Below are 7597 nucleotides of genomic sequence, written 5' to 3' on the forward strand. Positions count from 1 at the left end.
CTTGTGCCTTTATTTTGCTGTGCTGAGTAGCAAAATGTAGTATTTGTCACATTTTCAGTAGTGCCACGTGAACTGAGTCATGTAAGTACTACACCCTTCAATCTCAGAAAAATCAATATCCATGAGTCAGTCAATGTCATAGGAAGAACTTTAACTGGATTTGTATTTACTACTGTTCTGGAGATGCAGAAACAGTCTGTTTTTATTGCAAAGAGACTGCTTCCAGCACGCTTATAATCTGTGCAGACGGGCTTTTTGAGAAGTCAGTTGCTAGTTACATTACAATATTTATTTCAAGAATTTTAGTAGCTTTTATCCAGTAATGTAAATACAAGTTATTTCTACCTGCTTGTCAGCAGAGACAAGTTACACAGTACTATTAAATAACTTTTTGGCTGGTAACACTGTGATCTCAAATTCCCAGTTAAGAAATACCTTTACTTTTTGTCTATATACATACATTGCACTGTATAAATTAGTCATGCACATTATAAGCTCAAAAGTAGATACAGATTTATTCTTTATGCTGGAAGCAGAAATGTAGTCACAGCATATGTGGCTGGAGCCACCATGTTGCTAGTCCAGACACCAATAAAATTAATTGCAGAATAGGTTCCAGCATTGGGGTGTGCACTTTTTATCTTTAACTGTGCTGACTTCCATTATTCTTGGCCTAGATTTACATTAAACCTATATAAATATCTTGTAGCCATATCTCCTGCAGAATTTTTCCTACCTTACTACAAACATCTTTCTAAACTTGAACTTTGAAATCTGCTTGCACATGAAAACCTTTTATTCAAGCTTTCATCGTGTGCCTTGAAGGCCACAGCTGTCTACCATCTGGCTTCTGCAAACTGATTACTGGTGTCTTTTGTTGTTTTCTGTCCTGACAACAGCAGCTCTCTCCAGGTACACATTAAATACACATTAAATACTAGCTGCTTATTATTATAACACTATTACATGTTGCCTGCTAAGCATCTGTGTGCAGCACCACAACATCAACGGCTATTCCTTATCAATAACTTTCTTTTTATAAACCATTAGATCTTTTTACAAGTAGAGAAGCTGAATCACCTCTCTTTAATCTTTAAAAGCCATTCTTAGTATCTTCTCCCTTAAGGCTTATGATATTGTTAGTCTGATCTGTTACACCTCGTGAGTATTGGGTAAAAAAAAAATGGGAGCTTGGGGGAAAAATGAGTTCCCTAGTCTGTAGTGATGACTTGGAAAGACTCCGAGTCATCACTTGTGTGGGGGGCTATGCAGGATTCTCTGCTGATGGATGAGGTAATCAAGGGTGATCACTGAGTGGTTTTCAGGGAATTGTAGGGACTGTGGTAGTTCCAGTTCTTGAAAGACTTTGTGACTTTGAGGGGCAGAGGCAAAACTCTTACACCCTCATTTATTACTCCTTGTTCATGTGCCAGTGGACCCTAAGCTCTAGCAGAGTTTGTCTTTGGGTTTCTGGTACATTTGATTGGATTACAAGTGGGCTTTTGCAGGTGAATCTCTGTGGGTTGTCCATGGTTGGCTGCCAGGTGCCCACCCAGGTGCTCGCTCGCTCACTCCCTGCCTCAACAGGACAGAGGGAGAAAACAGGATGGAAAAACCTCCTGTGTTGAGATAAACCTCCTCCCCCTGTGTTCCTCTCACTTTCCCCCTTCACTCCTTGCTGCAGAGTGGTGTTTTGCCCTTTTTAAAATCTGTTTTAAATGCTGAGATAGGGCTGTCATGGCTCGGGCTGGGCCGTGCCCTGTGGTGCAGCTGCTGGAACCAGCTTCTCCCCACAGAAGCTGCGCAGCCCCTCCTGCTGATGCCTCTGAAATACCTTGCAGGATGCCATTTTGTGAGCCCACTCTTAATTGCTGTTGAAGGATGTGGAAAAATTGCTGATTTTAAAGAAACTTGGAGGCAGGGGAATAGCCAAGGAAGAGCACTAGAGATGTTAGCAAAGCCTATTCCTGGAGGAGGTGCTGGGAAAAAGAGATTTTTGCTTGTGTGGTGAGCACTTCAGGAGGGACATGTGCCACTCCTCTGGAGATCAACCAGCTAAAAGGACTGACCTCAAAAAAACAGGCAGCAGGGGCAAAGAAAAACCCAACTTCTGTTGGATGTGGATGGTGTGAAGGTGTGGTTGCTGATGGCTATAATCTAGGGCAGGTGTGCCAGGGTGCTGTGCTCCCTTAAGAGGCAGATCACTGGGACCTACCTGGGGAGAAACAAGGGTTTGAAGGTGTGCCTAAGGACTGAGGAGCTTCCTGAAATGGGCTCTTTCTGGGAAGGCTTCCCAGTATCTTTGAGAAGGGGAATGGCCCAAGAGCTGCTTCGTGTGGGGCTCCCTGGCTGGAGTTCAGATGGGAAGAGCACCTACCCGCACCCATAAAAGCCTCCTTAAGTGTGGTCTGAGGATACGAGTGTGTATGTGATATAGATAGAGGATCGACCCACGGCCCTTCTGTCATCGCATGAGTGTTGCAAAGTGGAGAGGTGACTCCAAGAAGTGAGTTTTTCTGTATTTACTTTGCACCAGCACAGTGTCTACTAAACAGGGGGGTGTGTGGCATGGATGTCTAGCATAGACAGCCTTTTTTCTCTTTTTTTGCCTTCCATTGCTTCATTTTTAAGCAAGCAAATGTGTCTTCTGTAACTAACAAAGGTAGGACAAATTCTTCACTTGGTTTTACATGCCTTAACCCTGGCCTCCTGTTTTTCTTCTTTGTTGGGGTCAGCCAACAGAGGTGAGAAAAGGAAAATTATTAATTTGTACCTGAGTTCTTTTTGGGTATTTAAAATCATGATCCTAGAAAGCATCTCTTGAAACTGTCTTTCGCTGTGTCACGTAGTTCTGTGATCAGCGTTGCAGTGACTTCCACGCTTTGTGTTTGGCCCAGGCATCTTTACTGAATCAGGTCTTGAACTGTCCTGTCGTGATGCTTTACTTGTAAACATGAATTCGTCCATAAATTATGCTTTTTTCAGTATTATACACAGGCACTGAAGTGTTTGGTCTGCCCACTCAAATGTGTTAATGTTTCCCAGCTGGGAACATTTCTAATTGAAAGTTGCTCTCAGCTGAAACATGATTAATCAGGCAGTAGCTAAGACAGTTAAAGATGTCCCTGCTGTCTCTTACCTTTGAAATAAACTGGTTTGTATGTGTTGGTAAGTAGAAGAATATAATACAAAATGCTAAGACAGTGGAATACTTGAACCCTGCATTGAATAATCCAGTCTTCTTTCTTTATTGGCATGGTGCAGGCCTTTCCAAATAACGTATTCCTCTCCAAAGCAAAGCAGCAGAGAAATTAGTTTAGTTTTTTAATAATGAAAATTGCTGTGTAAAATCCTCCTTTGAGTACTGAAATATTATGGTGTCATATAAGAAAAGCTGTATGCACTTGATGTCTTTGTGAATGTGAAATCTCTTCAAGGACTTCTTTATATCGGTGTTCAACAGAATAGCAGCATTTTGAGGAGCATGGGTGAACATGCATCCTGGTTTTAGGTGTTAAGAAGATCCATTGCATCTGTTTAATCAAAATGGCTGCTAAATGAAAAATCTTGTTCCTAAAACTGCATGTGGAACAGCAGATGTCACTCCAGTCTTTCTCTGTGGGCCAGAGAAGAATTTGCTCCTGTACAAGAATAACTCCTGTGTGACATTATTGCTTATATTTAATATAGTGTATGTTAAGGAATAGATACAATACATTACAGAATTTTTGAGGTTAACCATGGATTGCTGTTTTACCTACTAGAGAAACACTCTTTCTGGACTGTCTCCATTTGGATCTGTGTACGTTGGCATGGGGTGGAACCAATTTATGAAGAGATGCGGGCAATGAGTAGCAACACGTATTTTTCTCTAATGCATGGCTTATGTTTAAGACTGGAGTTATTTATTAATTGAGAAAAATATACAGTTGCACGGCTGAATTTTTCTAAGCAATCGCTTTAGTGTTGCCTTGTTACGGTTCATAAGTTCAGGATGAAGTTAACATTCTAAGCAAACTACAGCAAATAGTTTGAACGAGCAGTTCATTTCCGTGTTCTTAGTTTGGTCATTACAATTGCTACCTTTATAATAAATTCGTAGGTCATTCTTAGTTCTCTTAAAACTCTTCATAGGTCATTCTTAAAACTCTTACGTTTAGGCATAAAGTCACTCAGGACTACATCTGAATCTAGTGCGTGAGTTAGGGGAAGGAAGATGGAGTTGTTCTTACATTGAGGTAAGGAAAAAAAAAAGTTTTACAATATCTGCATGCACTTAATGCAGATATTGCACTTAAATGCGCTTTACAGGAAAAAAACAGTGGTGGTTGGGATTTTTTAAAATTAAAATAACAGTATATCCCCATGTCATTCTGTTTTAAGAAAGTTAGACTTAATGAGCCTGTGGTGTTACAGAAGACAAAAGCTGAGGAATTGTAGGTGTCTTTGGCACAACACTAAAGTATAAATTTTTTGTGTTCACCTGTAAGTTCAAGCCTCAATTATTAGTTTTTTCTCCTGACACTTGGATCTTAGTAATATTAAAAGTTCTGCTGTTTTAAAAGCTTTGCAAGCACATACGGCCTCTGCTCCAGTAAGTGCACAATCTGAATTCAGTTACTAGGTCTTGGTATTTTAAATAACTGAATTTTCCCTTCCACCCTTAAACCTTAATTTTTTAATCTTGTGATTATTTTGAGAGGGATGGGAAGGAAAGAACTAAGTAGTCTTTTCCCTTTTTTATTTCCTCTTTTAAATCTGCAACAACATTAAGTGATTGAAAAGACCTGAACTTACCATTTTTAAAAAGTAATTGTAAGAAAGTTACTTTGGGGCATTAGACATGATTTTCTGGGGAGGGAATTCCTTGAGTGGTTCTTGATGGTTCCTTAAAGTGCCTCTGAGCAGTGTCTGAAAATTTGGGGGACATAATCGTTAGCTATGAAATGTCTGGTCTCCAAGAGAGGCATCCATGTGAACTGAACGAAAACCCAAGGCTTAACATTTCATCGAGCTTTGCTAGGAATGTTCCACCTCTGAGATAAAGCAGAGGTGAGTTTACATTTTGCTGACAGACATTTTGCCTGAAGCTTTGCATACTGAAAGATGTTGCAGATAGTTACCTTTTTAACGTGTTAATACTAACCTCTCTTGAATAGGCCTACCAACCTTAGAAGGACTACTTGTATTATTAGGAAATAAGAGCTTATCTGCTACGATGATTTGGTCAAGTACAGCAGTTGTTGCAAGGTGCCTGGCAGGTGGTACTAAAGGGTTCAAAATAAATGTGCAAATCTTTGAAAGGCATATATTTCTTTGTTCTGCTGTGAGACCTTGTGGCAAGGCTGCCTGGCTTACTATGAGTTTTGCCTTCAATTCATCACTGGCTTGCCGTTGCTAGAATTGCAAGTCTTTCTTACTTATCTGTATTTATATTTATAGCTCCAGATAGAGAATATTTGTCAGCCTAAATGATGACTAGGCATAGTGAGTGGCAAACCCAGCAGTAACTGTAAGGCACAAAATCAATTCCATAGCTGTAATAAATAGAATTTTAGAAACAGCCAAGAAATGCAGAGGAACAAGTGGATTTGGAGCCACAGGCCAAAAGATTATTTCTGTACAGGGGGAAGGAAAGCACTCAATTTTATCATAATTGTGTAGAAAGGCTCCCTGAATAGAGAATTAGATTGATATTTCCAGGTAATAAAAAGATAGAATAGTTTGTGTGGCAAGTACACTATGGTCTTTACTGTGCATTTAGTGGAAAGAAAACCTGAACAGAAAATCAGTGCATTGGATATATAAGCTTAAATTTATTTGGTAAAGACTGGCAAACTACGTCCAATATGCTTGTCACTTGCATTCAGTAATGTTTAATCAAGAATTAGTCTAAATTCCCACACAGACATACTCTTCATAGCTGTCACACTTAGGAAAAAAGGATGGGTCCTACCTGGGGATCTGGTTATTGGTAGAAGTCCAGCTGAACGTGTTCATCTTTGTCATGGGTAAGTCACTTAGAGGTGAACTTTTTGCCATAAGGAGACATTCAGAAGCTGAAACTCTGTGCTTCAGCCTCTTATTGGCAGAATCCTCAGAGGCAGGTTGATAGCAAATCGAGTTTAAGAAATTATCTCACCAGAAGGTTCTTCATGTGATGAATTTGAAGAGAGTCGTAGGTCTGTGTGGCTCTGGTTATCATCAGAGTACGGCAGGCTGTGCACTGTGTGTAGACCTTGATGGGAAACCAGGAGATGTTTTTGAAGAGTGAGTGTCTTCCAAAGAGATTCTCAACTTCAGCCAGGTGGTAGGTGCAGGAACTGCTGCGTTCCCAGAGCTCGCACAAACGCTTACTGGTTTCTTTTGGCCTTAAACAATGTGCCAGGAGGATATTGTCATAGTGCTGTGTGCTCAGCTTAGCTTGCAGGAGCTGAAGTTGCTGAGATTCTGGCCTTCTGGAAAGCTAGCGTGTTTATTTTTCTTTTGTCTGGTATGTGTTAAGCTTTTTTCCCTTCCTCTTTTTTAATGGGGGGATACAGTGACTTGTATGGTAAGAAAAACTGTAGATCTGATTTTATTTCAATTTTTTAAAAGGGAAATATTCAAAATTTGGGCCAAATCTTAGGAATGTCAGGAAGACTTTTGTCTGTTCTTTGTCCTGGGAGTGTGGGAAAAGTCCGTCATTTCCCCATCACCACGTGGTCTGTTCCTTGACGCTGTTTGAGTACAGAAGGCACAAAGCAAGGTACAGACCAAAAAGATGGTCCCGGTCCTCAAACCTTATGACTGGAGAGGAGACAAAGTAAGCACACTTTCCGATGAGATGCAATTATCTTTATTGTCTACAGTGGCCTTTAAGTGCTGAGGGAAGAACAGCAAGAACTCTCCTGGACTGCTCTCTTAGCTTCTAGCAATCGGCAATTTAAGGACTTTCTGGGTCAGGCTGCATCTGGATTGTCAGTTTTAATAGGTGCTGTTGGGATGATTTCTCAGTTATGTCTAAATGTGTGTTTCTTTAGGTATGTCCATATTCGGAGCAACAATAAAATCTCACTCAAAAGCAAGTAAGTGCTCAGTTGAGACTTCAGATCTGTGAAGGAGTATGTTTAGGGCTGAGCCTTGCTTGGGCTAGTTCTGACTAACACCAGTACCTAAAAGCCATGGTGAAAATACTGAAATGGCAGGATAGGATATAAAAGCGTTTCTATGGACTGTCTCTAGGACCCTGGACCATGCTTTAGAGAGATTTTGAGGCTCTGCTTTTGGTCATAAGAATCATGAGATCATGGAGGTCATTTTTATCTGCTTCAGGAACAGTGCAGGAGGGCTGAGCTTAAGATCCAAACAGATTTATTGTGTGACAGCAAGGAAAGACGTGCATGTCCTATTCTTGAATTCTCTAGGTGTCCCTGTTCTTCTGCCCACCCATACTGAATGCCATCTCTTCTATAGCTCACAGAATCAGATGATAATAGTCATAAGGCTGAATACAAAAGTTTGCAGGTGAAGTTGCCTAGGGAACTTATTTCATAGTAAAAGTACTCCAGACTGCTTAGTTATTCTGTAATAGCAAGTATTTGAAATTATTTTGGTT

This window comes from Ciconia boyciana, chromosome 3, assembly GCF_034638445.1.
Source record: "Ciconia boyciana chromosome 3, ASM3463844v1, whole genome shotgun sequence".
NCBI classification, from domain to species: Eukaryota; Metazoa; Chordata; class Aves; order Ciconiiformes; family Ciconiidae; genus Ciconia; species Ciconia boyciana.